This window comes from Brachyhypopomus gauderio, chromosome 6 (genome assembly GCF_052324685.1).
Source record: "Brachyhypopomus gauderio isolate BG-103 chromosome 6, BGAUD_0.2, whole genome shotgun sequence".
Taxonomy (NCBI): domain Eukaryota; kingdom Metazoa; phylum Chordata; class Actinopteri; order Gymnotiformes; family Hypopomidae; genus Brachyhypopomus; species Brachyhypopomus gauderio.
The window spans coordinates 7,076,018-7,092,290 of NC_135216.1; the positions used below are offsets into that span (position 1 = coordinate 7,076,018).

At 39.3% G+C, this 16,273-nt stretch overlaps 2 long non-coding RNA genes across 6 annotated transcripts; both read left to right on the forward strand.

The window, feature by feature from the left end:
- The first annotated feature begins 41 nt into the window (after positions 1 to 41).
- Positions 42 to 9,352, forward strand: LOC143516193 (uncharacterized). Of its 4 annotated transcripts, none has more exons than XR_013131594.1 (8): positions 42 to 439; positions 879 to 1,115; positions 6,043 to 6,129; positions 6,213 to 6,466; positions 6,542 to 6,670; positions 6,768 to 6,902; positions 7,014 to 7,137; positions 9,088 to 9,352. It is a non-coding gene; the product is annotated as an uncharacterized LOC143516193 (long non-coding RNA). The 4 variants fall into 4 exon arrangements; XR_013131597.1 differs by having other exon boundaries at positions 6,542 to 6,639; XR_013131595.1 differs by lacking the exons at positions 42 to 439; positions 879 to 1,115 and adding an exon at positions 1,884 to 1,904.
- On the forward strand, positions 3,461 to 5,993 carry LOC143516192 (uncharacterized). Of its 2 annotated transcripts, none has more exons than XR_013131592.1 (5): positions 3,461 to 3,873; positions 4,167 to 4,240; positions 4,441 to 4,511; positions 4,698 to 4,895; positions 5,409 to 5,993. It is a non-coding gene; the product is annotated as an uncharacterized LOC143516192 (long non-coding RNA). The 2 variants fall into 2 exon arrangements; XR_013131593.1 differs by having other exon boundaries at positions 3,461 to 3,666.
- Positions 9,353 to 16,273: the final 6,921 nt, after the last annotated feature.

The window sequence follows — 16,273 nt, forward strand, 5'->3', positions numbered from 1 at the left end:
TAGCAAGGAATTTTAGGTGCTTCAAAAATGTGCTCCTCTCTCTTTCACTCTTCACATTGATGTTCTTAACAAGGAAGTCTCAAATGCTCTGAGACAGAAGTATTCAAGTATAGAAACGGTGTGCTTGGCCAAATGCGTGACGTACAATGGACTAAACTACAAATGTGGGATGATCTTGGTCCATGGCTCACTGGGAGGACTTCCAGAGTTTAGTGAAATCATTCAAATGGTGATTTTGCAAGAAAAGTTGATCTTCATTGTGAAGAAGCTTAGTGGATGGTATATTGAACACTACAGAGCTAACGATTTGAAAATATCTCCAGGAAAAGAAGTCAAACTGCTTGAGCCACAAGAACTACTTGATTCATACCCTCTGGCAGACTACAAACTTGGAAGGCTTCGTCTTGTTACACTGAAGAGATATATCCACGTTTAAAGGGTGAGGCCTCCGTTTAGTTAATGGGATTCTAGGGTAAGGCATTATGTCAGGGTGTTATTATTGTTTGTTTGTTTATTTAGTATGTAGGCTGCTGGAATGCAGTCAGCAGAAGCTAATGGAGCAGGAATGTACACTCAGTTGCTATTTTGTTAAGTCTATTTACTAAAGTAAAATGGTAAATTAACCATGTGAATATTAATCTTTTAAATTAAATTAATTGTTGCTACAGTTGCTTAACCCTACAAAGTAATTTGTCTACTCAGTTGCCAGTTTATTAGGTCCACCTAGCTAAAACTAATGTAGTCTATTACCACAGTCCTACATAAATTCTTTCTTAAATTCTTATTCCAGGGCAGTTATAAATTTGACAGTGGTACTTCCAGAGAGGATTTGCCTCACATGTTGAACCTTACTAACTATGCTTCTGCTTTCTTTTCAGACTGTCATGGTTAGTTTGATACCTGCAAGACTGAAGGTGATTTTGGGGGAGGGCAACATAGAAAAATGGACTCTTCCAAATGGCATACCAGAATCATTAGATGACCTTCTCAGCAACATAAAGAATACTTTTGGGTTAAAGATCAATATCAGATTGCAATACATGGACAGAGATTTTGGCAATGACTTCTTCAATCTGAATTCTACTGCTGAACTTCAGGATTTGGGAACAATCAAGGTGATTCACCACCAAACACCTTTGCTCGTTGCTACTGAGAGCACATCATCCAATTCTCTTTCGCTTGAGTCTGATGACTGTGATTCATTGACATCAAATGACACAATTATTCTCTCTTCACCTGAGTCTATATCATCTCGAAAACAACAGTGGCCAAAGTATTTTCCAATTCCCAAATTTTCATATGACACAGAGTTGCAACTAGAGAAGGGAAATTCTGAGTGCCATTTGAGCCACAAAATGTTGACTCTCAGCTCCAGAATCAAGTCTGATATCCTGAATAAACTAGCAGAACAAATTTACCAGTACAAGGCGTACCCAGAAGATGCACATTTCTGCTTAGTTGCAGAAGTATGGAGCTAAAATGCTGCCATAAGTATTTGAATCTGAATTTTGTATATTTGTATTATGTTTACATTACATTTAATAAACTTGAAATATTTAATGGCGTAATTCATACATTTGAATTTTAACAATGCTTTTTTATGTTTTGAACTTGCGAGATGGTGAAATTTGCTGTTGGAAAAAAATACATTTCAATATTACACCTTGCATTTTTCACATGAAAAAAATTCAGATCCTTAAATTCAAATCGCTATAATTCAAAACTCAGAAATACAGATTCAGACCCGCAATGAAACATCCGGGCTTCTCAGGAAAAGTAAACCTTTTAGAGCAATCGAACGCATTGAACCAATCACAGCGCGGCCTCACTCTCGTTCATGTCTGTGGCGGTGAAGTGTTGATCAGTCGCATTTGTGGCAGAGACAACTAATGGAGCACAACGAGGTAAGTGCATCCAAACTTCTTCAGATTCACGTATTCGGCTAATTATTTATAGTTATGGGAAATAATCAACGTGCTACACGGCAAATTTGATGTGTTGCGTTACGTAATGATAAGTCGCTCTGGATAAGAGCGTCTGCTAAATTCCATAAATGTAAATGTAATGCTGGTTGCGTTATAACGGGGGAACTTTAGCTAGTTAGCTAGCTTGTTAGTAGTGGTGAACTAAGAGCTTTGGTTGGTATGAGCTGCTCTCATATCAAGAGTTTGAAGTGTACTGATTAACATTATCGTTTAAGTTTGTGTTTCCCTGACGTAGTAACGTTCATTTGTCAGAATGGTTGTAGCATGGTTGCAGCATGGCGGGAATGCGTAGGATGCAAGAAAGGGTACAAATAATAGTCGTGTTTTCTTTGTGCTTGTAGGGAAATGCAGATGTTATCAGGTCCGCAAGGCACCTGTTGTCCTTGTTGACCTCGCAGTCAGGAAGTGCAGCTGGCCCTAGTCAAGATAATGGCAGGTCTCTTATATATTTAATGTAGTGAGCTAAATATTTTGTACTATGTGCTACAATACAAATAATGTGTTGTGGTCAATTTTGTGAACATCGATGCTTTTTAATGGTTTTATGTCCTTTAGGCAGCAGTTCAGTTCAGGGTGAGAGAGCAGCTGTTCAAACGGAGATGGCCAGGTTTTACTACCTATTTTGATCATGTTCTATTAAGCAAATATGTACTCAATAACAAATTTACCTTTTCATACAGTAATTGTAATTTCCTTACAGGTCCTTCCCTGGGTTTTTTACCAAAGGACGGGGGAAAAAACAATTTTCTGCTGCTACAACTGTCCTCTGCAAACCACCTAAAGTAATGCCATTCATCTTTTACCTCCTACCTCGCCAATATGATCGGACACCTAAGGAACAAGATCAGTTGTTGCACACGCAAGCTGGGTTGGGGCGTAGGACTGCATATATTGATGAAAATGCTACATACAATGAGGTATGTATGTTTGATGTCATTAAAAAAAACAACATAGTCTGTTGAGAATAGTAAGACTGTTTGATACGGTGCCCATCAAAACCCAACACCTAAAATGAATCCTGAAGTAAAATTAATTGTTTTAGTTCTGTTAAGAAAAGTAAATCAGTATAGAGGATAACATTTTCTGCATTTTTGGTGTTTTTTTCTCCTCTACATATCATTTTTAGATATCTGCACAACTAAAGGAACTGTATCCAAAATTAAAGGGACTGACAGGTGGTTGGCTTATCTACAAAGCCTCAGGTACAGGGATGTCTCTGATTATGCTTTACAGCAGGTTTCTTGCAAAATTATACAATTTGGGGAAGTCTGGGTATTCTCTAATGACAAAGTTAATAACAGAGAAAGTGGGGCGGTGGCAGGGGAGGCTGTCGACGGGTTTAAAAAAACTGAGTGTAGGGCGAACGAACCTGGAGCAAACATTTGCTGAATTTGATAAAAAGTGAATTAAATTGAAATAATGTAAAGTTTGGATTTGGCATAGCTTTCTTAAGTTTTTGCTTTGCAGTTGGGTCATGTAAATTTAGTACATTTCACAAGCTTTATTTGTGGGAAGAAACTGTAAGATGTATGGTATATGATAAAAGAGCAGTAACCCATTAAATTGCCAGCAAACACTGCGATCATTACTGTTGTTTTTGTTTTAAAGAGGGTGGGGTACCCGAAAGCTCTCTCTTGTAACACCTGATGATGGTGGATACTGCAGCAAGCTTTTGAAAACTGTAAGTCAGAGTGGTAAAGGAGTTCTGTATATAGCTCCTCTTCAGATGGAACTTGATACCACTCCTCTGCCACCAAACTCAGAAAGCTTCAGTGGCATGTCAAAAAAGAAGTGCCAGAAATGTGGTGTCTTTTACCCGCTTGTCATCCTACCTGCCCATATACAGTCCTGTGAGGTCATCAATCTAGAGGATGAACAGAGTGAAGAAGTAAATGACTTCTTATTCAAACACTGAAAAGTTACATTGATTGTATGGTATTTTGTGGAATAGTTACTTAAATGGGGATGAAAATGTATAAATAAATAAAATTCAGTGGTTGCTTTCTAGACGACATAATATTGAATCTTGCTGTCTCTGCATCATTTTAAAATTAGTGTCTAAATTAAAAGTTATTATTCAATAAATCTGATGTAAATGTAATAACTTAAATGTGTATTTAATAGATGTTGTGCATATACTGTCATGTTGCACTGGAACAATTTGTGTTTTATTTATTTTAGGCAAACTGTCCCATATGTCAGGAGGAAATGCCATTTGATATTCTGGAAATACACGCAAGTTCATGCAAAGAAAGGTAAGAGCCTGTGAAACATTCGTAATCACAGACACTCCGCACTGTTTAGTGACTCTGAAATTTATTTGGGGTTTATATTGATTGGCCCTTTGTGTAAGTTCACAACTATTGGATTTTATGTTGAGTGTGTCGTTGGTGCTGACTTGGCTCCTAAAATGTGACCATAAATTTCACCTGTTATTCATATGTTTGTGTTTAAGGACACCACCTGTAGACAAGGAAGGACCATCTACATCCCACACTTCTTCAGGAACCGTCACCCCACTTGCATGTAATGCTGAACCTTCAAATGCAGCTCAAGAAACACGCATAAATGATTTTGGCATGTGGTATTGTCTACAGATTTCAATATATTACATTTTAAAATTGAGCTGTTCAGAAGCATCATGTATGAGTTACAGTACTGATATTTGATCACAGTTCCAAAAAAAATATCAAAATTTTGTTTGTATATCAGACTGGAAAACTCATCCAGATCCTGAAAGAGCAGCAACCCTTTATAGTAAGGGGATTCTTCACTTACATGAGACTGGGAAGCCTCTTTTCATGAACATGGATTTGAGAATGAGCAAGGAGGATCAAGACAGACAACTCATTGCATTGTACAAGCAGTCAAGTGTGGAATGGGCATGTCCAGTGACATGTAATCTTCAAGGTAACTGTATATACCAGTATAAATTGTGAATGTTCACACAGTGGAGATTTCTAGTCTGACATTGCTGTTTAACAGATTTCTTCTTGAATTGGATACCAACCATATACATTTATTTCTGTTTCACTTATTGGCATCTAGACTAAATAATGCTCAACTGACTCTGAACTCTGTAGAGAAAACATATTTTCCTTCCTTAAAGTGCTTTCAGTGCACCTTCCTGATCATGTTTCAACAGTTATACAGAAATAATTTCTGGTTCATTTGCAGCAAGTGTAGCCATTATCAGTAAATATTCATATCAGTAATTTTTTCATCACCACCTAAATAATTAGCCCATTGTCACGGTGAGTCGGCCCGGACGCCACCAGAGGGCGTCCCAAGCGACCCGCACAAGCACCACCACGCCCCCCATCTCACAACACACACCCTCACATCGCAGGACACTCCCACGCTCCCAATCACCTGTGTTCTAACACCTGTTCCATGTTAGGCTCTCCCTTTATATTCCCACAGGTCGATCCTTCCAGCGCTGCTCATTCTCCTGCCTCAGCGCCTCGCTACATGGGAGAGTTCTGCCACTACTACCCAAGAGCTTTACTTCGGTGTTCACATTTCTGTTGTTACTATTTTTGCCTTTGAGCCTGAGTCTTTTTGTTGTTATTTGATATGGATAATAAACCCGAGCATCCTTTACCTCTGCCTCCCGCTGCCTCTGTCCCAGCGTCACACCCATAGTTAGTTCATTGATCTGATCTAAGAAGTACCATGCTCAGTTATTTATCAATTGAATCTTCAAAATCATGTCTAGCTTGCAAGATTTAGGCTGCAGGTGTTGGGCTAGACGTTTCTGTACCTTTTCAAGTCAAAAATTGTAAAGCATTGTAAAGCCTTTTGTATGAATTCAATGAACAATAGGAAATGTCTAGTCAATGCAGCAAAAATATAGTCTGTAGTATAAGTAATGGTTAATAATTTTAACCCCAATAATTTGAGCCAAGATCTTTATTGTGGATGATATAGAATGACCCTAATTCAATTTCTGATATTGGAGTCCAGCACACCACCTTCAACTTGTTAATTGTTAATTCATTTACACAACTTGTTAATTTCTGTGTTTTTATCTTTTAATTGGTATTTACCATATTAGGAGATGTTGCTGTTGGTGAAGGAGTGACAAGATACTTCTTTTCAGCAATTATTCAAAGGCTTAAAGCTGGCTTCAGTATTAATCTAGGTATAATGATCATTGTTACATATGTGTATTACTTTTTCTTGGAATTAGAAATGTTGACATTCGTGTCCATCTTTCAATTACAGGAAATACCGAAAGGACATGCCTATTTGAAGGTGAACCTGATCATCTGGTCCCTTCATCATCCCAGTTCCTCATTGAGGGTGACATGTTTCTGGTAGCTGGACGGATGCTGGGACACTCGTTCTTACATGGGGGGCCTCTGCTGCCTGGACTCAGCAGAGCAATAGTCCATGTACTCCGAGGAGATTCACCTGAGACAGCAACAGTGCAAATAGAAGATTGTCCTGACCATGATATACGAGAAATCATCAAATTGGTATGTACATCATGTGTTAAATTTTTTTTTCTTTCTATTTTTATTGAAAAAGTTGTTACAGCCATTTATGTCCAGGTTGATGGAGATGATGAACTCAGTGAAGATGAACGCCAGGCTGTCCTTGACCTGTGTCTTTCTTGGGATCTACCTGGCCCAACCAATACAAACAGAAGGTGGCTCTTTAAACGCCTTTTGTCACATGCGGTAACATGCCCTATCTACACATTCCATTTCACTGCAAATTTTAATACATTACATGAAGTTAAGCAGTATTGTATTGTGATTTTTGCCAAATCTGCAGGTAATTGGTAGACGATTACGTCAGTTGAAACAAATTCGGAAAGGACTAAAGGAAACCAAGGTGTGATCACTGTTGATTGAAAGGAAAGATGTGCAGGTTTTTCCAAAGGAAAGTGAATATTCACTTACACCACAGGTATGTTTATGTACATATTTTTAAAGAAAACAATTTTCGATAACACATTTGTGGTGTACATGACCTAGACATATACAAACAGCAGGAATCTTGAGTGCTTTTGTTTTTAAGATATTGCTCCCATACATCCGCTGGCCCACTGAAAGCAGTGCAAATGAAGATGATGATGATGATGACTGTCCACTGGAAAACAAGTGTCGCGTCTCAGGATATTTTCGGCAGTTCATTGAGACTGGTATGTGTTTCTTTCAGTTATTATGGTGATTGCATTACATTTTGCTATTGCCCTGAATGTACTGTATTTCTGCCATTGTCAACATTTTGTACCTTTTGGACTAGGAATAAGCCATGTCTAAATAGAAAATGATATACACAGCGATATACCTGATGATTCTCTATCCATGTTGCTGAAGTTCAGCTTAATGAAAACACACTGGACTGCCTCTGCTAAAAATAAATCTGCCGTAAAAGTAACATTGCCTACATATCAGTGAGTGGCAGTGGTGGACGAAGTACACCAATTATGTACTTGAGTAAAAGTACAGTTACCTTGCATTGAATATTACTCAAGTAAAAGTAAAAGTATTCACCTCAATTTTTTACTTGAGTAGAAGTACAAAAGTATCTGCCTTCAAAAATACTTAAGTACTAAAAGTAAAAGTAAAAATCTTTTTTATCTTAGCGTCACATCAAAACCCCTAGGCCTACTCGATCACCAGGTGAACAGGAAACAGTGCCTTACATTTGCCTAGCAAACACAAAATACACAAAACTAGCCTATATTATCTTCACGACATTAATTTCCAAACTTTATCCATATTAATAATTCACACTAGAAAGGTAGACAAGTGGACAAACTGTTTAATATGAAAACTAAATTCACCACCAAACAGAACAATAATTTCGAACCGGCCACTTCAGTCCTAGCTTGGGGGACTTTTTCTGAGGTTCTACGTTGTCCACCACATGGTGGGACAGGGAAGCTAGAAGCTACTGAACTCATAATATTAAACTTGGCCGATTAATTAATATAATAATAATAATCAGGGTTTCCAACTCTCACACAATGAGCGTGAGACACACGCATTGACTGTCTTTACCAGAGACCGTCTTCACTCGCTCACACGACATACATCCGATTTCTCACACTGAAAAAAAATCTAGTTTATTCATCTCCGATCTACATATATGATTCAATGAGTTACTAGTTCGCTCTGGCGATCGATCGCGATATAATACTTAATTTGTGTTCAGCAATTTACACTCGCCGCCACCCCACCAACATTTTACACACATGCCGCCGCCCCGCCCCCCAACCCTGATAATAATAAATTTTATAATTTTGCTTCGCTCATATTTGCTTGCCTTCGCCTCCCTCATAGGAATGAATTGCGAAGTTCGCTTCGCTTGGCCAAATTCGCGTGTATGTGTCCCCGACTTTAACGTTTGATGTGGGAGTCTCCTGTGTTAAACTGGCGTTTAGCATCTCCACAGATTGCAATTTGGGTACTAGCACACTGCTTTGGATAAAAGCATATATTAAATGTAGTGTATTTCAATGTGATATAATTAACCGGGGTATATAAACCTACTCATCTAATGGCGAACTTACTTCGATGTGTTTTTTCAAGTTTGACGGCGAGTTCATAAATGATGACAGCGATGTGTTCTTCGGAATGCAGAGGAGGAACACGAATCATTTTTCTTTTCGAGGAATTCAAACAATTGAATTGGCTAAATAAGGCCAGGGGTGTTGGGGGAAGACATCTGTTGCAGCCATGTCAGATCCTCAGCCATTTAGCGTACAAATCTTAATCTCTTACTGAGCGCTGATTGGTTATAGTCTGTGACACGGTACACTTTGACCTGTCGGTATTTTATTAAGCGTTGATTTAAAAATGAAAAAGGAACGAGATGTTTCTGTAAATGTAACGAAGTGAAAAGTAAAAATTTTCGCTTTGAAATGTAGTGAAGTAAAAGTATAAAGTCTTACCAAATAAAAGTACTTGAGTAAAGTACAGATACATGGAAATGTTACTTAAGTACAGTAACGAATTACATTTACTTAGTTACTGTCCACCACTGGTGAGTGGCTTGTTTCTTGACTTCACATGAGTTTTATACACTTGCTGACATAAATGCACTCTTTATTATTGTCAATTTGTTGTATGTGTCCCATTTTTAGCATCCAGCTCTCACCTTAAGGAGTTGGTGAAGTTTTGGATAGGATGGGAAGTGCCAGGCGGACACATGGTAGTGGAAATCATCAACGGGCTTCTGCCAAAGTCTTCCACCTGCTTCTGCACATTACGCTTACCAGGTCACTACACCAGTTACAGCCACTTCCAGGAAGACCTGTTGAGCTGTATTTGCACCTCTGATTTTGGTTTTGGAATTATTTAGCTACGTGCAGTAGTTTAGCATAGGCAAGCCTCTTACTGTGTGCTAAGGCTGGGGGGGGGGGGGGGGCAAGTTTGGTGAAATGTATACACCGTGTTTTGAATAATTAAGTTGGTTATACTAAGTACAATTTATTTACTGATAATGGAGACCCCTGTCCCCCAGTATGTTCAATTCAGTAAATATACACTTGCATTAAAATCCTCTAGAAGATGTGTTGATTTTCTAAGTGGAAAAAATGTTCTTTGACCATGGTTACATTTTATCATATATGTAACAGGAAGACTCCGTTACAGAGTGTGCCTGAAAATACAGCCCGGTTTAATTAAGGGCACCGCCCATAGTGAATTAGTGCACATCACGAAGGGTATTTAAACTCTCGTGTGTTCTCGTTAGCTCGGAAGCTGATTGACGGGACGAGAGACGCGCTCGGGTCTGGGTGGCAAGAGTTATTACCCATTCTCACGGAGTTTCTGGGTGGCAAGAGTTATTACCCATCCTCACGGAGTTTCTGGGTGGCAAGAGTTATTACCCATTCTCACGGAGTTGTTGAGTGGCCAGAGCTTTTACCCATTCTCGGAGTTTGAGATTGTTCGGGGCTTTTTAGAAGCTGACTGGGTGTGTTGTGAGCTGCATACGAGCGGTAAGTAGGCTGATGATAATGAAATATATTCCATGTTGTTGGAATCAATTAATTTGATGCATTTGTGCGCGTGCTGTAGGTCGCAGAGGTGGCCAAGTCACGGGCGATCTGAGTCATTCCAGCTATTGCACGGTAGGGCCGAGCTTGAGCGCAGGCAATGTTTTTAAATGATGTTCGTCTTAGTTAAAGTGTGTTCCTTCCTACAGGAGCCATCAGAGTGCGCGTGAGAGCTAGACCACTGTTTTCTCCCCTTTAATTCTCTTTTTAGGAATTGGAGTTTTTTAGTGGCAGACGTGTTTTGTGGAACGTGATTTACTGTTGTGTTTTTATTTTTAGCCCGGCGGTACGGTTGGGGAAAGGTGGGAGCAGAGCGAGTGAGGTGTTGGCGGCACCTACATATTTGGGTTTATTTGCAGTGAATTTGAGTTTATTTGGAGCGTTTTCACGCGAACGTGTGGTGTGGGTTATTTGTGTATTGAGTGGTTTGTTTGCTTTATTCTTTTAGGTGCGCGCCAACCCCCGCTGGTGGAAGTGAGGTAACCTGTGTTAGGTAGCTGCTCCGGAAAGTCTGTGGCTGTACCGCACGGTGCTTCTTTTTAAGAATGTCCGGTGTTTTATATTTTGTATAATAAATGATCTGCATCTCAGTCTCTGCAGTCCAACAATTTTATTTTCGCTGGCAGTAATCTAGCGCGGGTGAAACGTTACTGATTAGTTTCCCTCTAGTTGAGGGTGGCGTAGTCCAAACTATCATAATTGGCGCTGTGTGACGCGGTGAGCGTTACATATATATCCTATATAGACATACAGTTGTGATCAAATTTATTCAACCCCCAATGCTGCGAAGGGTTTTATGAAATTCAGTGCACATTTGTAATTGTGTTCATAATGAAATCTTACAAGGACTTGTTAAAGAACTAAATGCAACTAAGATAGCATCAATTTTTTTTGTCATAAAGTATTAAATGGCCTTTTTGTGATTTCTTCATTGACATAATTATTCAACCCCTTTACGACTACCACTCCTAAGAACAGAGGTTCATTCCAGTGTTTTCCATCAGGTATTGAAAACATCTGTGGATGTCAACGAGCAGCAGTCAAGCATGATAAGCACCAATTAGGCAGATTTAAAAGGACTGTGATACTCAGCTCCTTCTAGACATCTACTGGTGTGTTTCCAAGCATGGTGAAGGCAAGAGAATGGTCCCAGAAGACAAGAGAAGAGGTTATTGCTCTTCACAAGAATGGCAATGGATATAAAAAGATTGCGAAGTTGTTAAATATTCCAAGAGACACTATCGGAAGTATCATTCGCAAGTTCAAGTTAAAGGGCACAGTGGAAACGTTACCTGGTCGTGGCAGAAAGAAGATCCTGACCGCGACTGCTGTGCGCTACCTGAAGCGTAATGTGGAGAAAAATCCCCGCGTGACTGCTAAGGAACTGAAAAAAGACCTGTCAGATGTGGGCACTGAAGTTTCAGCTCAGACAATAAGGCGCGCACTGCATAACGAAGACCTCCATGCCAGAATGCCCAGACGCACCCCCTTGCTGACTCCAAAGAACAAGAAAAGTCGACTGCAGTATGCCAAAAGTCATGTGGACAAGCCACAAAGGTTTTGGAACAGGTTTTGGAAACTAAATTAGAACTGTTTGGGACAATGGACCAGCGCTATGTTTGGAGAAGGAAGAACCAGGCTTATGAACAAAAGAACACCTTGCCTACTGTGAAGCATGGCGGGGGGTCAATTATGCTTTGGGGCTGTTTTGCTTCTAATGGTACAGGAAAGCTTCAACGTGTGCAGGGTACCATGAATTCCCTTCAGTACCAGGAGATCTTGGAGGAAAATGTGATGGAGTCAGTCACAAACCTGCGGCTTGGGAGACGTTGGACCTTCCAACAGGACAATGATCCGAAGCACACATCCAAGTCCACTAGAGCATGGTTGAACATGAAAGGCTGGAACATTCTAGAGTGGCCATCGCAATCACCAGACTTAAATCCAATTGAGAACCTCTGGTGGGACCTAAAGAAGGCAGTTGCAGTGCGCAAGCCTAAGAATGTGACTGAACTGGAGGCTTTTGCCCATGAAGAATGGGCTAAGATACCCATAGGTCGCTGCAAGACACTTGTGTCAAGCTATGCTTCACGCTTGAAAGCTGTCATAACTGGAAAAGGATGTTGTACTAAGTACTAAAAAATAATGTCACTAGGGGGTTGAATAAAACTGATAATGATGTGAGCACAGTAAAGACATTTGTGGTTATTCCATCATAAATATTATGTTATGTTTGTCTAATTTATAAGTGCCTCTTTGATATAATTGTAAATAAGATGACTGAAATGATCAAAATCAATGTCAAACTGGCCAAAACACTTTATTTCAGTGGGGGTTGAATAAATTTGATCACAACTGTACCTAGACATAAAAATATATATATATAACGGCCCACCACTAATTTTTATACTTTTATTAACATGCTGACTGTGCAAACATTGTTACAATTGTGCATGTCTCTGAATGTCTGTTTACATTCTGCAGAGAAGTGTTTCTCTATACTGTAATGCATAAACCCTTTTTTGTAACCATACACCACCTTTCATTTAACAAAATATTGGACACAAGTGACAATTCTAGAAGTACATAAAACCTTTTATTTGTGTTCTATTTGACATTGTGAATTACAAATAAAATTAATGAATACATTTAAGCTTTTATGGGATATCTTTATACTTCCTATAAGGAAACTACTAGTTTTAACAGACATTGATGAAAACTTAAATGTTTAAGGCAATAGTGTCTAACATTTCCAGTCTTTTCCATTTGAAAACAATCCACTGCAGCAGTTTTCTTGCCATCATCCTCCAAAACACATTCATAAACCTCTCACTCAAAGAGTCTGGTAGAACTGCACAGCAGCCATGTAGATGTCAGCACCACGTGACTGTGATGTTGCTCTGGGGTCAATGAGGTCTCTGAGTGCTGTAAACTGCTCTGCTGTAAGTGGACAGCCTGTTGCAGCAACATGAATTCCAGCATTCCTAATGTGAGGTAACCCACTGCTCTCCCAGTCAATGTCCAACGCCTAGATAAAAAAATTAAAAAGCAAAAATCAAGGAAGTGCATTGTATCAACCATAAAAGTTTGAGATTTCTTATGGTACTTGTGGCTTAAACCAGGGGTTCTAAACCCTGGTCCTGGAGTACCTCATGCCCTACATGTTACTGTTTACCCTGCACCCATACCACCAAATACGTTCATTAACAAACCCTCCATTAGGTTAAGGAGGTGTGTTAGAGGAAGAAATACACAAAAATATGCAGGACCGGGTAATCCAGGGTCAGTGTTGAATCAAAAAACTTCCAAGTGGATTAGAGTAAATACAGACATGTGATGGGTAACAACATACCCACCTCCTCATTTTGGGTCTCCTGAACTGGCTGATAAACGTGTCCTATTGCCCACAGTTGGTTTGGAGTCCTGTTGGCTTCTGTTCTTAAGGGGTGATTGTCCCAGCCATCTCGAAAAATGTCTAGGTCATCTTGAAGTCTTGGTACAAAGGTATAATGGCAACAGAAAATGTGTGTTTGGTCTGCCATGTCAAGATGGTTGCCTTCCTCAAGATAGTGGAGGACATCATAGTACACGCTGGTCACTGCAGTCCACACATCTCTCCATAATCTCTCGATACTAAAAAGTAAAAGAACTGCACCTCAGACTTTATCAGAAGACAGTAAGTACCTGCTGTAGTAGCCTCCATTTACAATATGTAATGGTCCTGTTTTGAAATAATTACTTAAAGAAAGCATGTTAGAATTCCTGAATAACATAAAAATTTGGGTTAAGGCAAAAACAGGTAAAAGCATGTAATTTTTAATCAACTAAAAGCATTAATCATGACATTAAGAGCAGGAAAATTATCAAAGCCTACTATGTTACTTGAAAACAAGACTACAGTTTGTGTATCCTTAATCTCAGAGATCTTCACAGGATTAAAGAGAATGTGAGAATGTCTGATACATATTTTGGTTTAAACGCACCGCTGGTTGTGGACACTTTTTCCAGAAATGAAACTGCTCCTCCCAGTACCACAGACTGAACATGAAGCGTGCTATCTGGACATTCTCAACTCCCTGATCCCCCCTTACTCTAGAATGTTGCAGAATATATAAAAATAAAAAATATGTGAATGGCACAATTATTAACTTAATGGTACATATTTGCTACTAAGCAAAGCACTAGCAATGGCAAGGTCATGGCTGAAACAATTCTGAAAAAAATGTAATTAAAAGAGCATTTAAAAAATATGTAAAATATTACAATATGCTCAACATTTATTGAAACAGTGTAATTGAGTCATTATGTAGACATTTTATAGAGTACTGTAACATACCTAAGAGGGAAGCCAAATCTGTCCACTGACTCCTGGAAGAAGGTCAGTGCAGTAGAGGCCAGATTGTTTGTGGCAGCTCCCAGGTACATTATCTATGCCATATAAAGAAATAGTCCAGGTTTAACACTATGATATAGCAAACCAAACAAGTGCAATAAAATAATATAAAACATTATACAAAAACGTCATAGACAGAAAATAATAACAGTTTTCACATTGACAAGAAGTTAATGCTGGTAATGTAAGAGAAAGAAATAAAAACCTGCAAAATTTAAAAAGGTACTGCAATTCAAGAAACAACTATTAATAAAATCACCTTTCTTGAGAAGCCATCCACTCCACCAAAAATGACAATGTTGAACCTAATAGGAGATAGAAACTGTTTAATAGGTAACATGAAAGCTGACCATACTCTATACCATAGGCTGGGGTAGCTGTCCACAGCTGAACCCACAGGATATTATAAATGACAACCAACACAAGGAATAAGACCTTCAGATACTTTTAATAGCTTTAGGAACATAGAATGACACATACCTAATTAGTTTATGATTAGTATCAATGCGCATCAGTGACTTGGGGCCAGGAACCGAATATCTTCTTCGGACAACACAACCCATCTCAGTCATCCTGGACAGGACTCCAAGTGTGTCAACATGATGAAGCGATGCTCTAACACGGTCATACTGTACTCTGTGCCCTTCAGCCGCCAAGATGCCCTTCACCATCCTATAGCCAGAGTGTGGCATTCTGGACACAACACCAGACACCAGTCTGTCCAGCTCTTCATCCGAGAGAATACTGTAGCGTGCCCTAACTGAGAGATTGTACTCAGTCATACGCCTATGAACAGTCCTTTCTGAGACTCCTAACAGACCAGCAATGCATGAAATAGGCAAATTCATGTCAAGTAAACTGGTCAGGTGTTCTTGACTGATCACTATTTTTGGTCGTCCAAGGCTATGGAGTCAAATTAGGGTCTTTAATGGTGACCAAAAAATAATAATATCGCAAATATAAGATTAGCATTTTGCATTTTACGTTCCTAATTTGTTTCTGCAATACTTTCCCTCTTTTGCGTTTCTTTCTTGTCTTTGCGTTTCACATTTTATGTTGCTGCTTTTTTTTTGCAATACTTTCTCCCTTTTGCGTTTCTTTCTTTTCTTTGCGCGTCACTGCTTTTCTTTGCGTCTCGCATTTTACGTTCATAATTTTTTTTTGCGCTTCTCTTTTTTCTTTGCTCCGGTTTTACCCTCTGTGTGGGGGCCGGGAAAGAGGCGTGGCCAAGAGCGAAAGGCGTGCTGTGAACGTTCAGCGTCAGTTCAGCTTCCTTCCACTCACTGAACTGAACTGCTGCTGCAGCGCATCTGGTGTTAAAGTAAGAGAGAAAGAAAAGTAAAAAAGAAACTAAAAGGTTTTGCTTCTTTTACAATGTCACAACATAAAATGTCACCATGGTGTAACCCAGGGGTGGAGCACGTATAGGCCGGAGTTCAACAGCAGATAAACGGTGATATCAGTGGGCACGCTACTGCAGCAAGGGGCGTCACAAGGAAGGCACTTACGCAAAACGAAACGAACGTATATGTGTTGTCTGTGTCAGCAGCAGTGGGTCACGCATATCATGTCAAATGCTGATTGTGAAGAGCACCTATGCAGTCCACCTTTAACAACATAGTTGTGTGAGTATATGGATAGTGCAAGAAACCTGGAGGCCAGTGAGGTTTCACTACAAGATGCCACCCAATTGAAAAGCAAAACAATTTTCATCAATTTCATTTCAATCAATTCAATTTACTCTGCAAATACAATGTACTGCAGTGAACCAGAACCCAGTAATGATTACTGTGTATGCAATAAATCAATATATATATATTAAAAACTGCTTGCCACTTGTCCAAGAGTGCTGCAATTTAGATAATGCTATGGGTAACA